General features: G+C 43.1%; 1 protein-coding gene across 2 annotated transcripts in view; it reads left to right on the plus strand.

Moving 5' to 3' along the window:
- The window catches only part of ADARB2 (adenosine deaminase RNA specific B2 (inactive)), a 718,056-nt gene that overhangs the window by 377,695 nt on the left and 325,269 nt on the right, over nucleotides 1–15,092 (plus strand). The window lies entirely within an intron of this gene.

Below are 15,092 nucleotides of genomic sequence, written 5' to 3' on the forward strand. Positions count from 1 at the left end.
TCCTGCCACTACCCCGGTTCCACTGATATCCCTCTCCCATCCATCGGTGCCGTCTTCTTCCTGCTTAAGGTGCCCAACATGTCACACTGCCACCCAGCCAATCGTCTTCCACAGCCATGTCCTGTCCCAGCTGGTGATAGGCTGAGCTGCAGCGTGACATATTGGGCCCCAGGACCAGGAAGAAAACCCAATACATTGGAATCAACCAGTCCATAGTTAGCACAGTAACCATGCTAATACAGTCATTTTTTTTTAGCCAACTATGTATGATTAAAATATTGATATAAAAGATGTAAACATATTGGTGCTGGATAACTTGAATTCTGTTCATTTAGCTTTATTACAGTAAAACTGACACAAAAAAAAACGTATACAATAGTCGTTACCTGTGAGGTGTCAGAACTTGGAAGCTGTTTATGAATATCAATGCTGTCAATAAATGCCATTGGGTTAAGGTAAAAAAAAATATATTTTTTTACTGTTTTAATGATGTCACCATACATATAACCCAAACACGGATGGAGATTCAGCAAAATCAATGATTTAAAAGGAAAAACAACATAAATTTGTTATAAAGCTATAATATTATTTTTTTCTGTATGGTGAGCAGCACGAATTTCAAATGCAAAAAAAGAACGACATCATCAAATTCTACCCATTTTTTTCCTGCTGCTGCATTTTGCAAAAGAAAAAAAAGAGTTAAAGGGTTACTCCGCCCCTAGAAATCGAATCCCCTATTCAAAGGATAGGGGATAAGATGTCTGATTGTGGGCATCCCGCAGCTGGGACCCATGCGATCTCTGTTGGTTTAGAATGCTGGGTGGCGGGGGTCACCCCTCGTGATGTCATGCCATGCCACGCCCCCCCAATGCAAGTCTATGGGAGGGGGCGTGGCAGCTGCCACGCCCCCTCCCATAGACTTGCATTGAGGGGGGTGGCATGACATCATGAGGGGGAGTGGCCGTAACGTAATAGTCCCCCCCACCAGCTCCAAGCATTTGGAACAAAATGTTCCGAACGCTGGGGCACCGGAGAACCCCTTTAATCAAATTAAACTTAAATGATGGATGAATTTCTAAGTTGCACCACAAAAACTACATCAAATGCAAAATGTCAAAAAAAATATAAAACAAGAAAATGTAAAAAAATAAATAAAATTGCAGCTCTTGAAAGGCAACAATAGAAAAATAATAACATTTGCCTGTGCATTGAGGCCCAGAATGTATGTCAGGGGTTAAACAAATGAAAAAAAAAAAGGCAAAATATGTGGCAAAAATGTGCGCTTATTGTTTTCAATTGGAATATAGGTCGCAGTTCACACTGTGACGTTTATATTTCATGTCACTTATTTTAAGTAAAATCCAGGATGCAGATTAGAAATAGGGATAATCTAAATTGCCAAGAAGACACTGCAGAAACACAAGACAAATCTCCGAATTTCTGCATTGTATTTTGGACCAAAAATTTCCCCTTGGGAAAGATGTGCTGTGTGATGACACAGCCCAGAGGGACGTGTCATCACTCCGCCATGTAATTAAAGGGGTACTCCGCCCCTAGACATCTTATCCCCTATCCAAAGGATAGAGGATAAAATGTTTGATCACAGGGGCCTGCGAACTCTTTGCAGCACCCGGCGTTTCTTTAGAAAGCTGGGTGCGGATGGTGGGGGTTGTGATGTCACAGCCACGCCCCAGTGGCATCACAGACCAGTCCTTGTGGCATCACCACACCCCCTCAATGCAAGTCCATGGGAGCGGGTGTGACAGCTGCCACGCCCCCTCCCATAGACTGGCATTGATGGGGCGTGGCATGGTGTCACAAGGGGCGTGGCTGTGACATCACAGCCCCCCCGCCGCAAAATGTTTTGAATGCTGGGGCAGTGGAGTACCCCTTTAAGCAGCCTAATGACCTTTGGTATGGTAGAAATACTGATTCGTAAGTTGTTTACTAAAAACTGTTTTTTTATTTTATTTTTTAAACAAAATATAAGGGAAACAAAACCACACAATCAGGCGTATTCTCCATCCTAAAATCTGGGTGACAGTCGATAGATATAGTTGTCAGGTGACAAAAGACTCAAATACTTGTAATAACTAATATCTTAATTTTTTATCAATAGTGAATTTTGAATTCAATATGCATAATCTTTATTATTTATAGTTTATTTTGATATCAATCAAAGAATTTGTATCAGAATGAGATGGAAATCTCTGTTCAGTTGACAAATATCTTCCTGTGTTATCTCAATACGATCGTTCATCTTGTGGTCAGGTATATGAAAGCCCTGACGCTATGATGGATACGGTTAGGCTTTTCCCGTACGCCGAGATCCCAACTGTATTTCCATAAAGTTATATTGAGAGACACACAGGCTGAGAGTGTAAAGAGTTAACTCCATATAGTGTGTTTACTGGAATTGTATATAAAGCATTTCTTTCTTCTCTTTTTACCAACAATTTGTATAAATATCCAGCCATGCGGCCCAATGCAATCTGTAATGAGAAGTATAATTTACCCCAGTGTGTATGCCACTTTACGTGTGGAATGAACAGCGTGCGTCTTGTCCTCCTTTTTAACATTATTCATTCATTTGTAAACAAATCCTCACTACCCTGAAATAAAGGCTGTGGTAATACTGCCAAAGGGAATTAATACATTTGGTTCCCGGCAATTATTAGCCCCAGTGTTAATACTTCTCTGATTAGTATAATAAACGTCGTTATGTAAACTAAACCTTATAGCGTTGCATTAACTTATTACCTGTAGGATAAGATGTTGTGTTTCCCTCAGGACAACAATAATGTGGGCAACCAGACTCTGCACTAGTGTTGCTCGCGAATATTCGCAATTCAAATTTTATTCGCGAATATTGCATATTCGCGAATATAGCACTATATATTCGTAATTACGAATATTTTTTTTTATTATTTTTTTTTCACATAACACATCACAGTGATCATCCCTCTCTGCTTCCTGCTTGTGTGGTGTAAAGAAGGCTCTAATACTGCTGTGTGAGACTGGCGTGCGAATTTTTGCATATGCGAAAATTTACATATTCACATTTTTGCATATTCAAATTTTTGCATATGCTAATTTTTGCATATGCAACTTTTCGCATATGCGAAAATATACCGCGAATATTACGGATATGCGAATTTAGCGAATATATGACTATTATTCGCCCATATATTCGCGAAATATCTCGAATTCGAATATGGCCTATGCCCCTCAACACTACTCTGCACTAAAGTAGCTGAGGGGAAGGATAAATTACCACTTGTTTTTTTTTTCTTGCCCAGCAAAACGCCACATTCGCCTCACTATCTTTAAAAAAAAAATTATTATTTTTTACGCTAGGAACGCTGCAGACAGATGTTAGCTGGAAGGCAATAGGGTACAGTGGTCCCCCAACATACGATGGTAATCTGTTCCAAATGGACCATCGTTTGTTGAGGGATCCGTGCAATGTAAAGTATAGGACAGTGGTCTACAACCTGTGGACCTCCAGATGTTGCAAAACTCCAACACCCAGCATGCACGGACAGCCGTTGGCTGTCCGGGCATGCTGGGTGTTGTAGTTTTGCAACATCTGGAGGTCCGCAGGTTGAAGACCACTGTTAGAGGAAGTTGTACTTACCTGTCCCCGCCGCTCCGGACCGTCACCGCTGCCCGGGATGTCGCCGTCCATCGCTGTCGCCGCATCCCCGAGGTGTCCCCGACGCTCCGGCAAGGCCTCTGCTTCACCGGCATCCTCACTCTCCATCACCGCCATCACGTCGCTACGCACGCCGCTCCTATTGGATGACGGGACGGCGTGCGCAGTGACGTGATGACGACGATGGAGAGCGCCGACGATGCAGGGGATCCTGAAGAGGACACTCCGGAGCCCCGAGGACAGGTAAGTGATCGTCAGTGGACCACACGGGGCACCGTAAACAGCTATCCGGCGGCAGCTGAAGCAGTCTGCGCTGCCGGATAGCCGTTTATGCGATGGTCCCGACATACAAAAGCATCGTATGTTGATGCTGCCTTCAACATGCGATGGCCTCTGAGAGTGATCGTATGCTGAAATTATCGTATGTCGGGGCCATCGTAGGTCGAGGGGTCACTGTATTACGATGTGCCATACCCACTTGTTGTTTTATCCTTTTGGTATTTTTTCACTCCTCTTTGGCGTTTTTAGGCTCAGTGGCAGTTTTCCAAAATGGCAGCAATCGAGATTATGGTGTTTTTTTTTTTGTTTGTTTTGTTTATATTTGGCATATCATTTATTAAGGTATTTAGAGCCATTTTTTTTTTTGCGTACAAAAGTAGCACATGCGCCTAAGCACTTTTTGTGTGACAAAAAGTTGCAAACAGCCATACCTAAGCAAATTTCAGTTTTCACTTTGCAGTGGTCAGGTCGTACATTGGCAAAAAAAAGTCACAAACCCCGTACAGAAAGTCACAAGGTCTCACCTGGAGTAAAAAAAACTCCCAGTCACAAAAAAGTCTCACAAAAGTCTCAACTGCGATTTTTCTTTTTTTTTGCTTATGTGCTCCAAACTTATCAATAGTGTTGAGCGGCATAGGCTATATTCAAATTCACGATATTTCACGAATATATGGACAAATATTCGTCATATATTCGCAAAATTCTCATATTAGCTGCCTTTTTTTATTATGTGCCATAAAATTTGCATGCGCATGTGAATTCACCATAAAGTTCGCATGCGCATGGGCAATATTGCGTGATAAAAGAGCTAAAGGAAGGGAGGGATCAATATGCGCAAAAATTTGCATATGTGAATATTCGCATATGCAAATTTTCGGGTGCTTGCCAGTCTGACTCAGTAACTAGTATTGGAGCCTTGTTTACACCACAAGCTGGAAGCAGGGAGGGATGATGACTGTGATGTGAACTGTGAAAAAAAAAATATTTGTAATTCACGAAATACCCAATTTGCGAATATGCGATATTCGCGCCCAACACTACTTATCAACCCCCTGTGATAGTATGATAAATACTACAGTATGATAAATGTCCCCCTATGAGAGGCAAAAAAATGGCATCAAAAAGGTCATGTGGGTTTAGCATTGAAGTTTTTTTTTTACACACAATTAAAAATTTAAAAAACGGCACAAAAACTTGGAAGTGCAAAATGAGGGGCTAGTTTTTTTTGGGGCCATTTTCTTTTTTTAAAGAAAAAATGCCCCCCTAAAAAAGTGGAAACCTAGCCTAAGGTTCTGTTTAACAACACTGAATTAACAACGTCAAGTGTAGAATTCGAAATGACATTCAGATGTGTTTTCCTTTACATGAATTTCAATTTTTACTGATACAAATTCAATACTGTATGAAACTATGCATCCCAGCTTACTGTAATAGATTCCCCGGCTCTGCAAGTGCCATTTGGGTAAATTGTACGTGTATTGGCCTTTATATAAGCAGATAATTGAATAAGCAATATATATATATATATATATATATATATATATATATATATATATATATATATATATACATATATATATATATATATATATATATATACACTTCTTTTTTTTTGCTGTAGAGCTTTAGTGAAGCCTTGTGGTTCATGCTTAGGTCTGTAACAGCCTATTTAGAGAGTATGGACTTTACTTAAAGGGGTACTCCGGTGAAATTTTTTTTTTTTAATCAACTGGTGCCAGAAAGTTAAACAGATTTGTAAATTACTTCTATTAAAAAATCTTAATCCTTCCTGTACTTATTAGCTGCTGAATACTACAACAGAAATTCTTTTCTTTTTGAAACACAGAGCTGTGTACTGACATCACGAGCACAGGGCTCTCTGCTGACATCTCTGTCCATTTTACGAACTTTTAGGAACATTTGTTTGCTATGGGGATTTCCGTTTACTCTGGACAGTTCCTAAAATGGACAGGGATGTCAGCAGAGAGCACTGTGCTCATGATTCAGCAGACAGCTCTGTGTTTCAAACGGAAAAGAATTTCCACTGTAGTATTCAACAGCTAATAAGTACAGGAAGGATTGGGATTTTTCAATAGAAGTAATTTACAAATCTGTTTAACGTGTTGATTTAAAAAAAAAAAAGTTTTTCACCGGAGTACCCCTTTAATTAAAACTGGGACTGTGAGTCTTTGCCACTTAAGAGGTTGAATGAGAAGACAAGATGTAATTCTTACCAGGTGTTGTCTTTTATATGTCTGGCAAAAAGAATATGGAAGCATATGTACCTAAACAAATCGGATTCCTTTCACCTGCATCTCCCTGCTAACAAGCAGCTGTTGACTATTTGTATCTCTGCGGGTTTTGGAGGCAGAGGAAGAATTATTTCGTTAGATGAATTGATCGGCTCTGCGGTCTGATTAGAGATTGGACTTCCCGGGACAATGTATCAGATGTAATATTATTTTTCATTCTTTTCACTTTCAGCGATGAATTAGCGCGGCGGTATAGTGTATTTAAAGGTTTCTGTCACACTGTGTCCTTTTCTGCATTTTGCACAAAGTTAAGAAACTGTAATATGGCCACAAAATGCCAGCCAGATATTTGTCGAAAGCCAATAGTAAAATATAAAACCAATTGCAAGTAATAATTTATGTGAAATAACGGAAATAAAATGGACTATGTTTTATATATACTGTAGTAGATCTATATCTACCTTCATCAGCTCTCCTATAGAGATATATGGAGGAGCCTTGTCGGCTGCTGTACAGGAGATCGTGGGGGGTCGTGGGGTCGGACCACTCTATGATCTAAAACTTATCCCCTATTCTTTGTATAGAGAATATGTTTTTCTCCATGATACTTCTCTTTTAAATCAAGCCCTGGGGTAAGACCTAACACCTCAATTACTCTACCCTTTAATTTCTCTTTTCACTCTTTCCCTCTCCATAATCTTTTATGGGCAGCATTTAATCCGATCTCTTGGTGAAATTGAGCAGTTTTTTCAGAGCGAATAAAGGCTAATTTAGAGGACAGAAAGTAGCCAGATATAAGGAGAAATATGTTTTTTTCATCTAATATTACAAAAGTTCATTACATGTATCATTGACTTATGCAAATTTTGTTCACAATACAGTAACCCAATGATTCCCAACCAGGGTGCCTCCTCCAAGTTTTTGAATCTGCCGGTAACAATTTAAAGTAACCTCTGGGTGCAAATGAATGCAAAGCAAAACATCATAAAAAACACCATATAAAATAATGTATTTTTCACAAAAATTGCTATATGATAAAGAAGTGGAAAATGTGGTAGCCTGTTAAAACAACAGGTCATTGTGTTCTTATGACATAGTTCCTATGGTCACAGGACCTTTTCAGTTTACCACCTTTTATTAGCTAATAGCAACTAATTATTCTAAAGGCAACAAGTATACGGTGTATGTGTGAACATTAACACATTTTTAGGACTTTCTCAATTTTGGGATTTTGAGTCAAATACAGGCCCAAATGGACGATGGCCTCCCAAACTAATAACCTCTATGACTATTAGGCAAGGCGAAAAGTCTGTGCTGTGATAATATTGGAAGTGAGAGCGTTAATAAGTAGTAAATCCGTTAAATTCTTTTAATCTGGTACTAATCAGGAGTGATCATTCTGCATTAGATACTGGGGAATACTGCGTAGTAACAAGGAAATAAGGTGTCAGAATGTCATTTGTGACCTCCTAGAGCAGTGTTTTCCAAACGGTGTGTCTCCAGCTGTTGCAAAACTACAACTCCCAGCATGCTGGGAGCTGTAGTTTTCGGACAGCTGGAGATACACTGTTTGGAAAACACTGCCCTAGGGGTATAGCACACAATATAAGATAAATAAATCAAAATAAATAAAATAAAAAAGAAAAATGTTATACTGTATATTAAAATGACAGACTAGATTTTACACTTTTGTAAGTCAAATACTTTATTTTTTTTTACTTTTTGTACACGTAAGAAATACCTTATACCTAACATAACATATATAACGTAACAAACCTAATATAACTTTAAAAAAAAGAAATGTAAAAGAACTGTACATGTGTAAAATGCATTTTGGTAGCGCTTCAGTAAAAAAGATTAGGCCCCTCAAATTAAATGTAAAACAGAATGACTAAAAGGTATCTAGTATGGTTATAAAAGGGGAACTCTGCTAAAAAAAACATCTTATCCCCTATCCAAAGGATAGGGGAAAAGATGTCTGATAGCAGGGGTCCCGCCACTGGAGACCCTTGCGATCTCCGGTGCGGCACCCCAGTCACCTGTGCACGGAGCGAACTCTGCTCTGTACCAGATGACTGGCGACTACACTTAACTCCACCTACCTAATTGATGCCATGTTTGAACTGTATAAATACTTTTGGTTTGGGGCCAAATTATGCCCGTCCTGTACCTGAGTAAGGTGATTGTTTCACCGAAACGCGTTGTCATGGAATAATAATGGTCTAAATATCATTACAGTCTGGTATTGAGATATTTTACAGTTGATTGATGGATCTTATACAGTGATGAAAGATCCTAAAATATTGGCTGTCAGACAGTGTTAGAAGCTTTCATCATTTCCTAGTTCTATTGGAGGAACATTTCATGTAGTTGCATTTTTCATTAAGCACCATGAGAGTCAGGAGCTGTTGTGCTTAAATTGCTGAGCAGTAGTTGATTTTACTGTATAATATACAATAAGACGCCCCAGGGATCTTTAATTTTGTACTTCATCAGCAAGGACCCTGCTGAGACCTTCTCAATAAATAGATTTCATTCCCGAATCCCAACCATAGCCGGGACTCACCAGCCATGTTTTCCCTTCTACCATGTCCTTTCCTGGGATGTTAGAAATTAGTTCTAGCCTGATAACATTTACTTTCTATTTACCGTATTTTTCGCCGTATAAGACGCACTTTTTCTTCCCCAAAACTGAGGGGGGGAAAGTTGGTGCATCTTATACGGTGAATACACATTAAAACCCTGTCCTATCGCGGCGGTCTCTGCGGCCATCAACGGCCGGGACCCGCGACTAATACAGGACATCACCGATCGCGGTGATGCCCTGTATTAACCCTTCAGATGCAGCGATCAAAGCAGACCGCCGCTTCTGAAGGGAAAGTGACACTAACCCGGCTGCACCGGGAGGGACTTTACCGGGCATGCTGGGAGTTGTAGTTTTGCAATATCTGGAGGTCCGCTGGTTGAAGATCACTGTCCTATACTTTACATTGTATTCTAGATTTTCCTCCTTTAAAATTGGGTGCGTCTTATATGCCGGAGCGTCCTATATGGCAAAAAATACGGTAGTTTCTTCTCTGGAGAAATAATTGATGTATGCCTCACTATAAGGCTGTGTGAATAAGGAAAAACAATGGAACAGAGACATCGCTATCCCTCGGTGGGAAGGAAGGGTGAGCTGGTCAGGTCCATCTATGCTCCAGGCACCGTCCGGTGGGGAGGGTTAGTCGTTCTGGGCTGTCCATCTTCACCGGGAGGCCCTCTTCTCTTCTTCGGGCATGGCCCCGGACTAGTGATGTTGCCTTGACGATGAAGCACAGGGACGTCCCTGCGCATGAACGTCCCTGTGCGTCATCGTCAAGGCAATGTCACTAGTCCGGGGCCGGGCCCAGAGCAGAGAAGAGGGCCTCCTGGTGAAGATGGACAGCCCGGAACGACTAACCATCCCCATCGGACGGTCCCTGCAGCATAGATGGCCCGGAGCAGCTCACCCTTCCTTCCCACCGAGGGGAGGGGAGTAGAAAACTAAAGGGGGGGGGGTCTGGATGATGACGAAGGCCACAGTGGTCTTCAACCTGCGGACCTCCAAGTGTTTCAAAACTACAACTCCCAGCATGCCCGGACAGCCGATGGCTGTCCGGGCATGCTGGGAGTTGTAGTTTTGCAACATCTGTAGGTCCACTGGTTGAAGATCACTGTCCTATACTTTACATTGTATTCTAGATTTTTCTCCTTTAAAATTGGGTGCATCTTATATGCCAGAGCGTCCTATATGGCAAAAAATACGGTAGTTTCTTCTCAGGAGAAATAACTGATGTATGCCTCACTATAAGGCTGTGTGAATAAGGAAAAACAATGGAACAGAGATGGCGCTATATAGTACAATTATTTCCGGTGGATAACTGTAAATACAGTAGATGGATGAATCTGCTCACCTTGGCACAACACTGTGAAGCGCTGTGAATAGATAGATGTCGGGAGGCCGCCGGCCCTCGATGCTGTGGTCACAATGGTGCAGGATACAGGTAGACAACCTGGATAAGGATGACCTGGCAGGGTTCCTCTTTTTTACATAAATAATTTGTCTTATAGCTTGCGGCGCATCACCCGAGGACACAATGAAGGTGAGAGAAATGTGTCTTTTATTAGGTAAGTATAAAAGACAAATACACCGTGAGAGCAAGCGTTTAGCGATCAAGATATGAAGTTTTTATCAAACATATTTGCAAAAGAACATACATTAAAAACATTAAATACTGGGAGGTATGGGAATGGTAATTAGGAATGCTGCTGGTGAAAACCGACTAACACATGGAGGTTATGCTTATGGCATACAAGTTGGTAGTACAAAAATAGTAATGGTAAACAAAGACCACAGTGATTACAGTACATACTCGAGTATAAGCCGAGCTTTTCAGCACGATTTTTCGTGCTGAAAACGCCCCCCTCGGCTTATACTCTGGTGAACTCTCCGCCTATCAATCCCTTCTCAGTGGTCTTCAACCTGCAGACCTCCAGATGTTGCAGAACTACAACTCCCAGCATGCCCGGACAGCCATCAGCTGTCCGGGCATGCTGGGAGTTGTAGTTTTGAAACATCTGGAGGTCCGCAGGTTGAAGACCCCTGCGGCCTTCGTCATCATCCAGACCCCCCCTTTAGTTTTCTACTCACCTCCCCTTGGTGGTGCGCATGAACGTCCCTGTGCGTCGTCGTCAAGGCAACGTCACTAGTGCGTGGCTGGCCCGGAGCGGAGAAGAGGGCCTACAGGTGAAAATGTACAGCCCAGAATGACTAACCCTCCCCACCGGACAGTCCCTGTGGACGGACCCAGACCAGCTCACCCTTCCTTCCCACCGAGGGGAGGTGAGTAGAAAACTAAAGGGGGGTCTGGATGATATCGAAAGCCGCAGTGGTCTTTAACCTGCGGACCTCCAGATTTTTCAAAACTACAACTCCAAGCATGCTGGGAGTTGTAGTTTTGCAACATCTGGAGGTCCGCAGGTTGAAGACCACGGACTGAAGGGATTGAAAGGCGGTGATGATGAAGGGGGGGGGGGATGATGACGGGGGGGGATGATGACCGGGGTCTGGATGATGACAGGGGGGATGATGACAGGGTGATGATGACAGTGTGAATTCGGGTAGAAAACAGACAAGGTCGCACATCTACAATCTTGTATAATGATCGAATTGCTTCTTAGCATAATATCAAAAACTAACAGGTTGTTAGTATACATTTTTGATCAAAAAGTACAAGCCCACTCGCCACCTATTTAGAGTGGGTCCCTAATATCCCTAGCATTAAATGGCGTAGCACTGGGCGGCGACCACCACCGCCGCGACACCAGTGCCCACGGGGGGGAACGACCCACTGGCAGAGCGGCCCCAATGCCACTCAAACCAGTCTATGGGCCGCATCCCAAACAGGGTGATGATGACGGGGGTGTTAAAGGAGTAGTCCAGTGGTGACTCAGTGGTGAACAACTTATCCCCTATCCTAAGGATAGGGGATAAGTTGCAGATCTCCTGTATGGAGCCCCGACAGCCCGCGGGAAGGGGGCGTGTCGACCTCCGCACGAAGCGGCGGCCGACACGCCCCCTCAATCTCCGGCAATCTCCGGCTCTGCCATTGAGATGTATTGAGGGGGCGTGTCGGCCGCCGCTTCGTGCAGGGGTCAACACCAACTATCTGGCCGGAGAGCCAGGCCCTCGTACAGAGAGATCGCAGGGGGCCACAGCGGTCGGACCCCCCGCGATCTCAAACTTATCCCCTATCCTTAGGATAGGGGATACGTTTTTCACCACTGGACTACCCCTTTAATGACGGGGGTCTGGATGATGACAGGTGGTGATGATGACGGGGGTGATGATGACGGGGGTCTGGATGATGACAGGGGGATGATGACAGGGTGATAATGACAAGGTGATGATGATGGGGGTGTTAATGACGGGGGTCTGGATGATTACATGGGGGGATGATGTATTTCCCACCCTAGGCTTATAGTCGAGTCAATAACTTTTCCTGGGTTTTTGGGGTGAAATTAGGGGCCTTGGCTTATATTCGTTTCGGCTTATACTTGAGTCTATACGGTAGATATGGGTAAAGTGGCAAAGTGCATCAAACATACAGATCGCAAGGTCAGAGTAACTAAAAATATACACAGGGTATGCATTACTTATTAATAAAGATCATTCCCACAGTGGATAAGATAACATGTGCACGGTCGTGGAGGTTTGCACATGTTATCTTGTATGGGAAGTTGTATGCCATAAGCATAACCTCCATGTGTTAGTTGGTTTTCACCAGCAGCATTCCTAATTACCATTCCCATACCTCCCAGCATTTGAATGTTTTTTAATGTATGTTCTTTCGCATATATTTTTAATAAAAAACTTTATATCTTGATTGCTAAACACTTGCTCTCATGGTTTATTTGTTTAGTCTTCTTTTGGCATAGATCTATTACCTTAGGAACATTTTTGTTAGCGTAAGTATACAAGACAGCTTCGTGGACAACGCTTTTCAAAGGACTCATCCTTCTTCCTCAGGTCTGTGTTTACAGACCTGAGGAAGAAGGAAGAGTCCTTTGAAATGCGTTGTCCATTAAGCTGTCTTGTATACTTACCTAATAAAAGACACATTGCTCTCACCATCATTGTGTCCTCAGATGATGTGCCGCAAGCCATAAATCAATTTTTTAATGAAAAGAAGAGGGACCCTGTCAGGTTACTATAAGGCTGAGTTCATAAATAGTATTTTGGCCAATATTTGTTCAGTATTGTAACAACAAGCCCAACTGTATCCAAAACACTGAAAAAGGGCAAATCTTTCCATTATAGATTTTTTTTCCCTCTGTGTTGGTTCTACTAAAATAAGGACAAAATCCTGACCTACATTCTCCAGCTCAGTCTGATCTTTGTGAGACGAGCTTGGAAGAAAAACATGATTTTACAACTCTGCAAACAGACATCAGCTAGGAGAGAGGTATCATTTGTTTTATCTCCCATCAGCAATCTGCCCATGTCTGATGCTCTGAGCATGGCATAGAGCTGATAGATTCCCTTGAATAATTCTGATAAATATATATATATATATATATATATGTAATGGACCAATCACAAGGAATATTACACCCAATTTTCCTTAAAGAGAACGTGTCATCACTTTTAGGGTTGGGTCACACTTGCCGTATTTGCTGCTGCGTATTTTCCTATCCATTGAAGTCAACGGGTAGCAAAATCAGTGGCCGAAAATGCACAGCAAAATATGGCACATGTGACCCTACCTTTATGCTGCCAGAACCACGAGTCATGGGGGAGGTCCCAGGCTATTTCTTTCTGCCCCACCGACTTGGAATTAAAGATCTTTCCCTGTTTGGGTATAGGGGGAAATCTAGGAAAACAGGCAGGGCAGAGAGAAGCTGACGGAGACCACTCAAATGACTCGTGGTTTAGGCAGCATAAAAGTGAAAAAGGTTCTTTTTAAATGTGTTGTATCATTCAACTCCTTAAAACAAAACCCTATGGTGGTCACCAAGGCTACAAGGGAGAGTACATAGATAAACTAGTCAGCAGGGGCCTACAGCTTAGGCTACATTAATATTTCTGTAGCAAAACAACCATTATTTATGTATAAAAATAAATAAATAAACAAAAATTAATATGAGCCAATCACCAAGCAGCTTTAAAACATGTGAGCTGGAGTCATACAATAGACATTACAATAGTCTATGCATAGCCCCAACTTGATATAGTACAATGGTTAGGCACCATTTATGGAATAAATTGATTTACTGTATATACTCGAGTATAAGCCAAGTTTTTCAGCACGATTTTTCGTGCTGAAAACGCCCCCCTCGGCTTATACTCGAATGAACTCTCCGCCTCTCAATCCCTACTAAGTGGTCTTCAACCTACGGACCTCCAGATATTGCAAAACTTCAACTCCCAGCCGATGGCTGTCCGGGCATGCGGGGAGTTGTCGTTTTGAAACACCTGGAGGTCCGCAGGTTGAAGACCACTGCGGCCTTCGTCATCATCCTGACCCCCCCCCCCCCCCCTTTAGTTTTCTACTCACCTCCCCTCGGTGGGAAGGAAGGGGGAGCTGGTCAGGGCCATCTATGCTGCAGGGACCGTCCGGTGGGGAGGGTTAGTCGTTCCGGGCTGTCCATCTTCACCGGAAGGCCCTCTTCTCTTCTTCGGGCACGGCCCCGGACTAGTGACGTTGCCTTGACGACGACGCACAAGGACGTCCCTGCGCATGAACGTCCCTGTGCGTCGTCGTCAAGGCAATGTCACTAGTCCGGGGCCGGGTCCGGAGCGGAGAAGAGGGCCTTCCAGTGAAGATGGACAGCCCGGAACGACTAACCCTCCCCACCAGATGGTCCCTGTAGCATAGATGGCCCGGAACAGCTCACCCATCCTTCCCACCGAGGGGAGGTGAGTAGAAAACTAAAGGGGGGAGGGTCTGGATGATGAAGAAGGCCACAGTGGTCTTCAACCTGCGGACCTCCAAGTGTTTCAAAACTACAACTCCCAGCATGCCCGGACAGCCGATGGCTGTCCGGGAATGCTGGGAGTTGTAGTTTTCCAACATCTGGAGGTCCACAGGTTGAAGACCACTGATGAAGGGATTGACAGGCGGTGATGATATAGGGGGGGAATGATGACAGGGGTCTGGATGATGACAGGCAGTGATGATGAAGGGGATGATGATGACAGGGTGATGATGACAGGCGGTGATGATGAGGGGGGGAAGATGAAGGGGGGAAGATGACAGGGGGATGATGATGGGGGTCTGGATGATGACGGGGGTCTGGATGATGACAGCGGGGGATGATGTATTTCCCACCCTAGGCTTACAGTCAAGTCAATAACTTTTCCTGGATTTTTGGGGGTGAAATTA

The sequence above is a fragment of the Hyla sarda genome, chromosome 5, assembly GCF_029499605.1.
Source record: "Hyla sarda isolate aHylSar1 chromosome 5, aHylSar1.hap1, whole genome shotgun sequence".
NCBI lineage: Eukaryota > Metazoa > Chordata > Amphibia > Anura > Hylidae > Hyla > Hyla sarda.